The following is a 12,250-nucleotide window of genomic DNA, read 5'->3' on the forward strand; positions in this document are numbered from 1 at the left end:
CTTTTGCTAAGCAAACAGGTTATAGATACCACCCATTAAATCTGTAAACAAGAACCTGAGGGTGGGAGGAGATTTTTAATTCGTTCATGAAAAAACTCCACTAAGTACTTCAGAAACAGAATATCCATGTGGATAATCGATGTGCTAATTGCAATTTGAAGTCTTCTAAAAATCTCTACCAGGTGATTTTTTTCCTTCTACATGAATTATGTTGCTTGTACTTGAAAGGAATGAATCTGTATTTCAAGAATGTTTATAGTTCAGATGCCTTACAAATTCCAAGGGTTTCTCATCCTTAATTAGTGGTGTTTTATGCAAAGAACCTGCCTGCCAATGCAAGAGACATAAGAGTGGGTTCGATCCCTGGGTTGGGAAGATCCCTTGGAGAAGGAAATAACAACCCAATCCAGGATTCTTACCTGGGAAACTCCATGAACAGAGGAGCGTGGTGGGCTACAGTCTATGGAGCTGCAGAAGAGTCAGACATGACTTAGTGACTAAACAACAAACACTGCACTGTATAGATGGACCATTTCCTTTATCCAGTCATTAGTTAATGGACATTTGATTTGTTTCTACTATTTGGCTATTGTGGATAATCTGTTATGAATGTTCATACACCGTCTTTTAGATAAGCATATTTTTAATTCTCTAGAGTATATTTCCGTCAGTACCATATGAAGCTTTCAATTCCTCTACAACCTCACCAGCACTTATTATTGTCTTTCATTTTGATCATGACCGTCCTAGTGGGTGTGAAGTTGTAACTTATTGTGACTTTTATTTTCTTCCTCTTTTTGTTATTGACGTTGAACATCTTTTCATGTGTCGCCTGGTGGAATCTTAGTGTCTGTGATGTGAGCAGCAGTTTTAACCCTTCCTGTGGATTTGTCTTAGCTTCTTGCTCGTCTGCTGACTTCTCGTGTGCCCTCAGCACAGGTCTGTTAAGGGTGCACCTTTACCCAACACCCTGGTTACCAGGCAACCGTTACCACGGACCGTTAGTGGTCCTGCTCAGCCATTGGTTGAGGCCCAGTGGGCCCCTCCCCCAAGCCGGCAACTGTCAATGAGGGACTGTTGGCGGTCCCACTCTGCCGTTGGTCAGCGCTGCAGTAGACCCCGCCCCCAAGACCAACTGTCGGTGCGCGACCGTTAGTGTACCGTTCAGCCAACGGTCGGTGGAGCAGCGGTCCTCACGTGGAGAGTGAGGTAAGAGGCGAATCAGGGCGTCTCCCTGGGGCTCTCCAGCTCACCCAGCCTCCGGCCAGCGGGGGAGCTGGGGGCCGAGGGGACAGGTGGGGTTGGAGGATGCTGGAAGGCTGTGTCCTGCTGGCTCCAGAGCGCGGCCGGGCCCAGGCCTTTAGGCGCTGGTGACCCTCTCCTGCATCCCCACCTCTGCGACTTCATGGCAGCAGCCGTCTGCTCGGGGCACCATCTGCAGGACCAGCCCCCGGTATTCGGGGGGCCCGAGGGGCCTGCGGGCCGCCCGGCTGGGTCGTGGGCGCCCAGCTCCCTTAGTGATGACACCGTGCAGGGTCTGGGGACCCGGCCGTGAGCGGGCGGCCAGCTGAGCTCTGCTTCCTGTCAGCCATGACTGGACCTCAGAGGGAGACAGCTGTGCCTGGGAACCTGGCCCATTCTTGTCAGAACAGGGAGTAACATTTGTTTGGTTACAGGAGCGTTGTTAACTGACCATGACCTGCCCTCCGGAACAAAACATCTGAGACCCAGACGTTTACAACCTTTCTCAACACTGCTCCCCCCCTTCCTAGAAAAGGGCTTCGCTGAGAGCTTCCGGGGAGTTCGGGAAGCTTTTAAGGCATGAGCCTCCCGTCTCCTTGCAGGGCCTTCTGTACACCTTTCTCTGCAGCGAAGTCTGACGTTTTGGCGTTGTTTGGCCTCACTGTGCGTCAGGCACCTGGATTTGTGATTTGGTAACGCATACATCCCCTCCCTCTTGAACGTCCCACCTCGGCCCTATTCCACCATCCCCACCCCCCGCCCAGGTCACCACAGAGCGCCGAGCAGAGCTCCCTGTGCTCTACTGCGGGTTTCCACTGGCCATCTGTTTGTTTAGTTTTGGCTGCACTGGGTCTTCTTGCTTCATTTCTCTAGTTTTGGCAAGGTGGGGGCTACTCCCTAGTTGTGGTGTGCAGCCTTCTCATTGTGCTGGCTTCTTTTGTTGTGGAGCACGGGCTCCAGGGCACATGGGCTTAGTGGCTCCATGGCATGTGGGATCTTCCGGGACCAGGGATCAAACCCATGTCCCCTGCATTGGCAGACGGACTCTTAACCACTGGCCCACCGGGGAAGTCCTTATCCGTCTGTTTTACACATGGTAGTGTACATACATCAATCCCAATTTCCCAATTCATCCCATCCTCCCCCGCCGTGTCCATTCTCTACATCTCTTTCTTTATTCCTGCCCTGCAAATGGGCTCATCTCTACCATTTTTCTAGATTCCACATATATGCATTAATAAATTTGTTTTTATCTTTCTGACTTACTTCACTCTGTATGACCCTCTAGGCCCACCTACATGTCTACGAATGACCCAGTGTCATTCTTTGTTATGGCTGAGTAACAGTCCGTTTTTATTGTGTAAGCACTACATATTTATGCCTTCCTCTGTTGATGGACACTTAGGTTGTTTCCACATCCTGGCTATGCGAATTCTAACTAGTTTACATTTTCAACATTATGTTTCTAAGATTGGTCTATATGGATGTGTGCAGTTGTAGTTCATTTTCATTTGTGTCTATTGCTGTATTCCATTGTACAAATAAGCTACAATTTCTTTAACTAGTCTATAGTTTATGAACATTGGGGTTTTTCATTTTGGGGTTATGACTACAATGCTCCTATCAATCTTATTGTACTTATAGTATGGAGCACAGTGATATGCCTATGGCTGAAATGGCAAGATAAAGGGACATGCACATATTCCATTTACCAGGCAATGTCAAATATTTTCCAGAGTCGTTTCACTAAACCCACCTCCATCAGTGTGTGCGAGTTCCCACTGCTTCCCATGCTGGACAATACTTGGTGTTCTTAAGAATTTAAATGCATGCCACTTTGGTGGGTGTGTTACAGAATCTCATTGTGGTTTATTCTGCATTTATCTCATTACTAATGAGCATGAGCATCTAATTAATGTTTGTGTTGTCTCTTATGTCAAGAGCCCATTCAGGTATTTTTGCTGCATTTTTATTAGGCTTGTTTTCTAATTTGCAGGTATTTTCAAGTATTCTGTATGCTAATCGTTTGTGATTTGTGTTGTAAATATATTTTCCCACTTGTGGTTTTGCTTTTAGTGTTCTTACATCTTATTAATGAACATAATTGTTAGTATAAGGGCCAAACTAGTGAACAAAAGAAACTGATTCATTGTTCTCAGAGAGCCTGTATTCTGGTAAAGTATGGCAGATAATAAAAAGATACAATAACTAAATGATGTAGCATGTTGGCAATATGTTGCTAACAAAGGTCCATATAGTCAAATCTATGCTTTTTCCAGTAGTCATGTACAGATGGGAGAGTTGGACCATGAGAAGGCTGATTGTCGAAGAATTGACGCTTTCCAGCTGTGGTGCTGGAGAAGACTCTTGAGAGTCCCTTGGACAGTTAGCAGATCAAATCCACCTTCATCCTTTGGCAGGTGAGGAGATTGAGTCATCATACGTCAGGTGACTTCATTACATGGAGGCTGAGCTGTGGGGTGAATCTCGTCTGATCCCCAGGAGAGTGCACGTGTGGTGGGGGATCCACTGCCTCCCCTGTTCTCTTTGTGCATCTGTGGTAGTTCTCAGTCCTAACGCTTCTCCCAGTGACAGGTGATGGGCTTGTGACCATGATGAGTAAGCTAGTTTAGCACTGGCTGGAGAGCAGGAGAAGGCGGACAGACCATGTCTCCGTTGATTCAGCACCTGTTTAGTGAGTGCCATCCCTCGTCGTATGATGCGCTGAACACTGGGACGGTGTTCAGAGGCCAGTGAGGGTGAGAGACCCACCAGAGACTGTGGGAACTGAGTCTAGGTGGCACTTGGAGCTAATTATTTTTCCTTCAACAAGATGAAAGTTATTAGATTGTCAACGTACATTTTACCTGTAAGATCTCTACGTGTTGCAGATTGTTAGATATTCGATACAGAATTTCCTATGCAACATAATTCTCCCTGTTTCCATCACCTGGAATACAGTTTCACTGTCAACTAAGATGATAGAAAGGTGTTTGTCCACGAATCCTTGAGATCTGGAAGCAGGACATGAGTTAGGTCTCTTGTCCAGTGTTAGGTGATGTCCCCCTAGCTGTGAGGGCCATCTGTGGTCAGGAGAGTCCCACTGTGGGGAGCCATGGCTGGCAGGCAGGAGATGTAATAGTGATGCCATGTGGATCACAGATAGCAGGGGGAAGGCAAAGGCTCAGGCAGCAGGGGTCAGTCAGACGAGAGCCTGGCAACCGGGGAGGAATTGTAGAGCCTGAGCCCGTTTTCAGGGCAGAGAGGTCTGTCACTGGGAGTATTTATGAAATGAAGATGTCAAGATATTAGGAGGAGACTTTAGGCAGAGGCTCAAGAAAGGGAACCATGGCCAGGTTATTGGTCTGGCTGAGACAGCATGGAAATAGCCAGGTGCTCAGAGGAGAATTCAAAGCTCAGAGGGGAGCCTTGGTAAAGCCTGTTTTATGCTGAGCCATCAAACTTTTATCCCAGTGTATTTCTTGCCTAAGGACTAGATCAGCTTATAATGATGTTTAATGGGCTCCAGGTATGGGGAATGGGAAAGAGGGAATCTGTGGACACAAGGGGCTTGCCATAGAGGGTTGCTTTGATCGACATTATCTTACAAAAGTGGCTTCACGCTCTTTAGTGCATCAGTCACCCCGCAGGATGACTGAAACACGGATTGCTGGGCCCTACCCCTGGAGGCTCTGATGTGCAGGTCTAGGCTGGGTCGACTAGATTTAATATAACGAGTTCTCAAGTGATGCCAACCATGTGTGTCTGTGGACCACACTTTGAATACTCCTGTCTTGGAGTATCAAAGGTGCTTAAAGTGAGATAATGGAGGTGGTCAGGACATTATAATGGTACCTGGCTTTGGTGGATTTCTTCCACCAAAAAAAAGCAGGAAGCTCAGGGAACCTGTCTACTTTGAATTCCTTATAGAGTACTTGTGAAAATGTAAACTCTGGCATTATCTTTCAGACACGACATTTTCCCCATTAACATGGGTCTCGAATCGATACATATCAATTTGCTTAAAAATGAGTATTCGTTCAAAATTAAAGCAAGGTCGAGTATTTGCAGCCTGTTTCTTCCTAGAAACACACCACTCCTCTGGAAGTCAGGGCTGCCTGCGTTTTGCTTATTACTGCATCCTGATCCTGCACCACTCGTACCTGCCAGGGAGGCGGGGAGTGTTTGCTCAGTGAACAAATAACTGAATTTAATGTGCACAAAATTTTAATTGCTATTTTATTAACTTTTCTTCTAAGGTGGCCTTAAGATAAGAATGTAGCGTACCTGACATGAGGGGGAAGGTGGGGAATGGCAGCAGGAAGGCTTCAGGAGCAGGACACCAGCCTTCCCTTCCGTCTGTCCGAGCTGTGACTGGAGTGAGCTCGTGGCTGCTCGGTCTGCTGGTCCAGCCTCCCTCTGTGCAGGCTGACAAGCTGCAGTCAGGATTGTCTGAGGCCGGGTGAGCGAGGGGGCCTTGAGTGAGGGGGCTTTGGCCCCGCCTGCTCCCTGCCTGCCCCCGCGCCTCTGCCTCCAGGAAGCCCGCTCTGCTTCCCCCCACTGCTCCTTCCTGCGTGCTCTCCTGCGGGAATTACCCAGCTGTCCCTGACACGCCTGCAGGCTGACAGCGATTCATTGGCTTGTTTCCACAACTCTAATGTAGAAATAACACTTTTGCATTCTTTAAAAGAAACTGTAGGAATAAACTGGTATCTGTGAAGTTTACTGAGTTGCTCTGAATAGTAGAGAATTAAGAAATGCAAAATATTTGTTCTTATTATCCAATATCTGCTTCTTTTACCCCCAACCCCGAATCTCTTGCTTTTCAATTCTTTTAGTCAAACCCATAATTGTCTAGAACAATTGTTTTTAATGCACTTTTTAAAACTATTTTTTTTAAAAACTAGGATTTTTTATTTTAAAAATTATTATTGTATTTCTTCTGTGTTTGTAACCTGTTATGAGATATTTCAAACACATAAAAAGATAAACTTTAGCCATTTTTTAATTGAAATAAATTTACAATATTGTGTTGGTTTCAGGTGTACAACAGTGATCCTGTTATACATAAATAAATATCTCTTCTTTTTCAGATTGTTCCTATTATAGGTTATTACAAAACACTGCATATGGTTTCCTGTGCTCTGCGGTAGGTCCTCCTTTCCCATTATGTATGTATTTGTTTGCATCAGGTCTTAGTTGTGGCACTAGGGTTCTTCCTCACGTCATGTGGGATTTTTTGTTGCAGTGCCTAGATCTCTGTGTCCAGCAGGCTCCAGAACGCATGGCTTCCGTAGTTGCGACTCGAGGGCTCTCTAGTTTTACGGTGCACAGGGCTAGTTGGATCTTAGTTTACCCAGTTCAGTCCAGTCGCTCAGTCGTGTCCAACTCTTGAGACCTCATGGACTGCAGCATGCCAGGCCTCCCTGTCCATCACCAACTCCCAGAGCTTGCTCAAACTTGAATCCATTGTGTCAGTGATGCCATCTCATCCTCTGTTGTCCTCTTCTCCTCCCGCCTTCAATCTTTCCTAGCATCAGGGTCTTTTCAAATGAGTCAGTTCTTCACATCAGGTGGCTAAAGTATTGGAGCTTCAGCTTCAGCATCAGTCCTTCCAATGACTATTCAGGACTAATTTCCTTTAGAATTGACTGGTTTGATCTGCTTGCAGTCCAAGGGACTCTCAAGAGTCTTCTCCAACATCACAATTCAAAAGCATCAATTCTTTGGCACTCAGCTTTCTTTATAGTCCAACTGTCACATTCATTCATGACTACTGGAAAAACCATAGCTTTGACAAGAGGGACCTTTATCTGCAGTCATGTCTCTGCTTTTTAATATGCTGTTTAGGTTGGTCAGAGCTTTTCTTCCAAGGAGCAAGCGTCTTTTAATTTCATGGCTGCAGTCACGACCTGCAGTGATTTTGGAGCCTAAAAAAAATAGTCAGTCATTGTTTCCACTGTTTCCCCATCTATTTGCCTTGAAGTGATGGGACCAGATGCCATGATCTTAGTTTTTTGAATGTTGAGTTTTAAGCCAACTTTTCACTCTCCTCTTTCACTTTCATCAAGAGGCTCTCCAGTTCTTCACTTTCTGCCATAAGGGTGATGTTATCTGCTTATCTGAGGTTACTGATATTAGTTACCCAACCAGGGATCAAACCTGAGTCCCCTGCATTTCAAAGACAATTGTTAATCACTGGACTGCCAGAAAAGTCCCTCCTATCTTTTTTAAAACCAGGAAATCTTTGATTCAAACAAGTCTCCATAAAAAGTCAACATCTGCACCAGAAGAGGGGGTGTCCTAGGGACCCCACACTTTGTACAACCCTGGCAAGGTCACTCTTTGTGGAAATTAAGCCCAGCACAGTACATGACAATAAATTAGCTAAGACAGATTCAACACAGTTACTTCCTCAACAGTTATATACTGGATGCCTGCAGTGACTGCTTCTCCAGGTGCTCATTTCAGACAGTGTTGGGGAGAAGACATAAAATGGAATCAAATGCTGAGATGCTGTTTGTGCTTCATCTTCTGAAATAGCCTGTGTTTTTCTCCTGTGGATTTTAATCTGACCACAGGCAGAAAGTTGATCATTAGAGTAAGATGGTGTCCTCTTTTTTAATGCACTGTTACACTGTCCACAGTAATGACTGGCCTCACATTCTCCCTCTTTACGGAATGCGGGAGAGTACACTGGGTCCTCCGAGCACCGGTTTCTGTAAAACATCCTCCAGGAGAAGCGGACTGAGTAAGGGGGACAAGATTTCAGGGGCTGGAGGCCAGACCACTGGCCACAAAGGAGCAGAGGTGAATCTCTGGGCTCGGAGCCCCCATTCTCCAGATGTACAGCGGGGACAGTCATCTGTCCCTCTGCCATTTGCAGAGCCGGGGACAGACCTAGAGACTGTCATACGGGGTGAAGTACGTTAGAAGGAGGAAAACATCATCCATTAATCCACTAGAAAAATGGCACAGTTGATCTTATTTACAAAGCAGAAATAGAGACACAGACATAGAGAACAAACACAGGGATACGGGGGGCGGGGGGGAAGAGGGGATGGGATGAATTGGGAGATTGGGATTGACAGGTATACACTACTGATACTGTGTATAAAATAGGTAACTAATGAGGACTTACTGTTTGCACAGAGAACTCTCTGCAGTGCTCTGTGGTGACCTAGATGGGAAGGAAATCCAAAAAAGAGGGGACACATGTAAACATATGGCTGATTCACTTTGATGTACAGCAGAAACTCACACAACGTTGTAAAGCAACTAGACTCCAATTAAAAAAAAAACCTGAAAACATCAGAAAGTTCAAAACAAACATGAAGTTCTATGATGTAAGCATTTAAAAAATATTTGGGGTGAGGAACACAGCCATGCTGTGAAGGTGTCTTCGGTGTGGAAGCCCGTCTGTGGCTCTCTGGGGAGGGAGTGGGGACCCAGGTCCTGCACTCAGAGGAGGATGCTCTCGGGAGCACAGGACCTGAAGAAGGCATCTTCTCTGTGCCAGGTGCTGAGGTGAGGCATCTCCGTGCCGCCTTAGTAAGTGGGAACCGTGGTTCTCATTACCAAGGAGGAAACTCAGGTGCGGGAGTTTACAGTGACCTGTACCGGGTCAGAACCAGGATGTGTACACTGGTCCTGACCCAGTCCAACCTGGGCCTGGGCCCCCCGTTCCTCTTCCCCCCCCCCACCTCTCTCCTTGCTACCTTCCTTTTCCTTGCCTGCCCCCCTCCCTTCTTCTATACGCACACACACAGTCTGCCCATCCCACATTTAAAATTAAGCATAGCTTTTTTCATTATCAGCCAACTGGATTAGACTTCTTGATAATTTGTAGGAATCATATTTTAATGTTCTAATGGTTTAATTTGAATGGTTCATGTTTTTAATTTTCAAGTTTTAATATTTTTAAACAAACTGGGTGCTATAGATGATTAACATTTCAAATAAAACACTCCAGGGCATGGGTCGTTGGATCTGACACCAGATGTATACTTTGAAAATATGGCTGGCTTAGTAAACCAAGCCTGTTTCTTTCAATGTTATGTTATATCTCTGGAATATTGGGTTATTCATGCAGTAAAAGCTCTGTTACAGAAAAAACCCTTTCAGTTTTTCACGTGATGGCAGTGAGGTTGGCTCAGCTTCTTACTGACGGTGTTACTCAGAGCAAGAGTTTTCTCTCAACCAGGTGCGATGACCATGTTTTAACACAGATGTCATCTGTCAAATAGTAAATTCAGCTTTATATTCAGCCCATATGATGTCAGAGCTTCAGCTTTCCTAGATGGCTTTCTGACTTGGCATGTGGGCTAAGGTAATGGTAAAGGTGAGAATTTTTAGCAAATGCCTCCTATGAATCTCCTAGATTTCCTTGAAGGAATGTGGTTATGGTAATAGAAATTGAGCTGCAAATTATGTATCGTGTGTGGTGGAGAGCTTGTCATGAGCAAGTCTCAAATATGCATGGAAAAGCGTCTAACTTTTCAAATCATCCTTTGGAACTCATTGTGAATAAAAATGTATATTTGAACAAGCATAGATTGAAACAGGGCATAGAACGTAATGGATATCTCTCTTTCACACCTGAGGGGCCCACACCTTTCTTCAAGTCTAGTTCTGAGGACCAGGGAAAGAGAGATTAGGGTTCTGATTGTGAGCTAGGGGTCTGGGTGGAGTTTTTCCACTTTATCTGCCAAAATTGGTTTGCAGGTTATCTGTTGCTAATATTCAGTGAGCACATACTATGTAAGTGTATGCTTCCTATGCCTGTGTCTGTGTGAATTGTTTTTCTGAATCTCCTACCCCATGAGGCACTTGGTCTGCTTACCTCCATTTTACAGATAAGAAAACCGAAAGGCTACCAGCCGGTCAAGAAGGGATCTAGAATTGAACCCGATATTTTAAAAAAAAACACCCATTTTTTTGGAGGACAGTTACTTAACAATATTGTGCTAGTTTCTGCTGCACAGCGAAGTGAATCAGCCACGTGTACACACGTGTCCCCTCTTGTTTGGGTTTCCTTCCCGACTAGGTCAGCCCAGAGCACTAAGTAGCACCCCATGAGCTGCTCAGCAGGTTCTCATTAGTTATCTGTTGGTCACGTATACATGTCAGTCCCAGTCTCCCAATCCGTCCCATTCCCCCACCCCCTCTTGGTGTCAGACGTTTGTGTGCTATCTCTGTGTCTCTATTTCTGCTTTGCAAACAAGATCATCTCTATCATTTATTTTCAGATTTCACATATATCCATTTGTTGTTGTTCCATCCCTCAGTCGTCTCTGACTTTTTGCAATCCCGTGAACTGTAGCGTGCCAGGCTTCCCTGTCCTTCACCATTTCCTAGAGTTTGCTCACACTCATGTCCATTGAGTCAGTGATGCCATCCAACCATGTAGTCCTCTGTTGCCCCTTTCTCCTTCTGCCTTCAATCTTTCCCAGCATCAGGGTCTTTTCCAATGAGTCAGTTCTTCGCATCAGGTGGCCAAAGGATTGGAGCTTCAGCTTTAGCAGCAGCCCTTCCAATGAATATTCAGGGTTGATCTCCTTTAGGATGAACTGGTTTGATCTGCTTGCAGTCCAAGGGACTCTGAAGAGTCTTCCCCAACACCACAGTTCAAAGGCATCAATTTTTTGGTGCTCAGCCTTTTTTATTGTCCAATTCTCACATCTATACATGACTACTGAAAAATCCATAGCTTTGACTATCCAGACCTTTGTCAGCAAAGTAATGTCTCTGGTTTTTAATACACTGTCTAGGTTTGTCATAGCTTTTCTTCCAGGGAACCAGTGTCTTTAATTTCAAGGCTGTAGTCACTGTCTGCAGTGATTTTGGAGCCCAAGAAAATAAAGTCTCTCACTGTTTCCATTGTTTCCCCATCTATTTGCCATGAAGTGATGGGACTGTATGCCATGATCTTCATTTTTTGCATTATGTATATACATGTATAATGTATATTAGTATACACTAAAAGCAATATTTGTTTTTCTCTCTCTTACTTCACTCTATATGATAGTCTTTAGGTCTATCCATGTCTCTGCAAGTGACTCAGTTTTGTTCTTTTTTTATGGCTGAGTAATAGTTCATTGTGTGCATATATGAACTGTGGTGTTGGAGAAGACCCTTGAGAATCCCTTGGACTGCAAGGAGATCAAAACCAGTCCATCCTAAAGGAAATCAGTCCTTTATATTCATTGGAAGGACTGATGCTGAAGCTGAAACTCCAATACTTTGGCCACCTTATGCAAAGAAATTGACTCATTTGAAAAGATCCTGATGCTGGGAAAGATTGAAGGCAGGAGGAGAAGGGGACAACAGAGGATGAGATGGTTGGATGGCATCACCAACTCAATGGACATGAGTTTTAGGAAACTCCGGGAGTTGGTGATGGACAGGGAAGCCTGGCGTGCTGCAGTCCATGGGTTGCAAAGAGTCGGACACAACTGACTGACTGAACTACTGAACTGAACTGAACTGTATATATATATATATATATACACACACACACACACACACATATATATATATATATATATATCTCCACACACACATCTTCTTTATCCATTCCTTTGCTGATGGACATTTAGGCTGCTTCCATGTCCATGTCCAGGCTATTGTGAATAATGCTTCTATGAATATTGGGGTGCATGTGTCTTTTTGAATTATGGTTGAACTCAATATTCTGACTTCCAAGTTTTGACTGTTAACCATAATGTTCATTGATAACATCAGTGTGAGAAAAGTTAATACAAAAAAGAAATTATAGGACAAAAAGATGAAATGTAAGAGAGGGAAATAGACAAACAATTACTTCTGCTTCTCATTCTTTCCCAGCTCAGTGTTGGCTCATCTTCTTAATTCTTTGGCATTCTCCTTGAGGGTTTCCACCCCAGGGACTATTATGTAAACACCTCCTCCAAGTTAGAACATGCTGGGGGCCAGGTTCTGCTCAGGCTCCACCGGGAAGGTTCTAGGGAGTAAGTCCTCTTTTTGGAAG

The 12,250-nt window shown here is 44.8% G+C and overlaps 1 long non-coding RNA gene across 3 annotated transcripts; it reads left to right on the forward strand.

Annotated features, from left to right (window-relative positions):
* The first annotated feature begins 1,113 nt into the window (after positions 1 to 1,113).
* On the forward strand, positions 1,114 to 11,518 carry LOC139037413 (uncharacterized). 3 transcript variants are annotated; one of them, XR_011490197.1, is made up of 4 exons: positions 1,316 to 1,453; positions 1,845 to 1,934; positions 3,522 to 3,662; positions 5,502 to 11,518. It is a non-coding gene; the product is annotated as an uncharacterized lncRNA (long non-coding RNA). The 3 variants fall into 3 exon arrangements; XR_011490195.1 differs by lacking the exons at positions 1,316 to 1,453; positions 1,845 to 1,934 and adding an exon at positions 1,114 to 1,209; XR_011490196.1 differs by lacking the exon at positions 1,316 to 1,453 and having other exon boundaries at positions 1,531 to 1,934.
* The last annotated feature ends 732 nt before the right edge of the window (positions 11,519 to 12,250 follow it).

Source organism: Odocoileus virginianus, chromosome 11, assembly GCF_023699985.2.
Source record: "Odocoileus virginianus isolate 20LAN1187 ecotype Illinois chromosome 11, Ovbor_1.2, whole genome shotgun sequence".
NCBI lineage: Eukaryota > Metazoa > Chordata > Mammalia > Artiodactyla > Cervidae > Odocoileus > Odocoileus virginianus.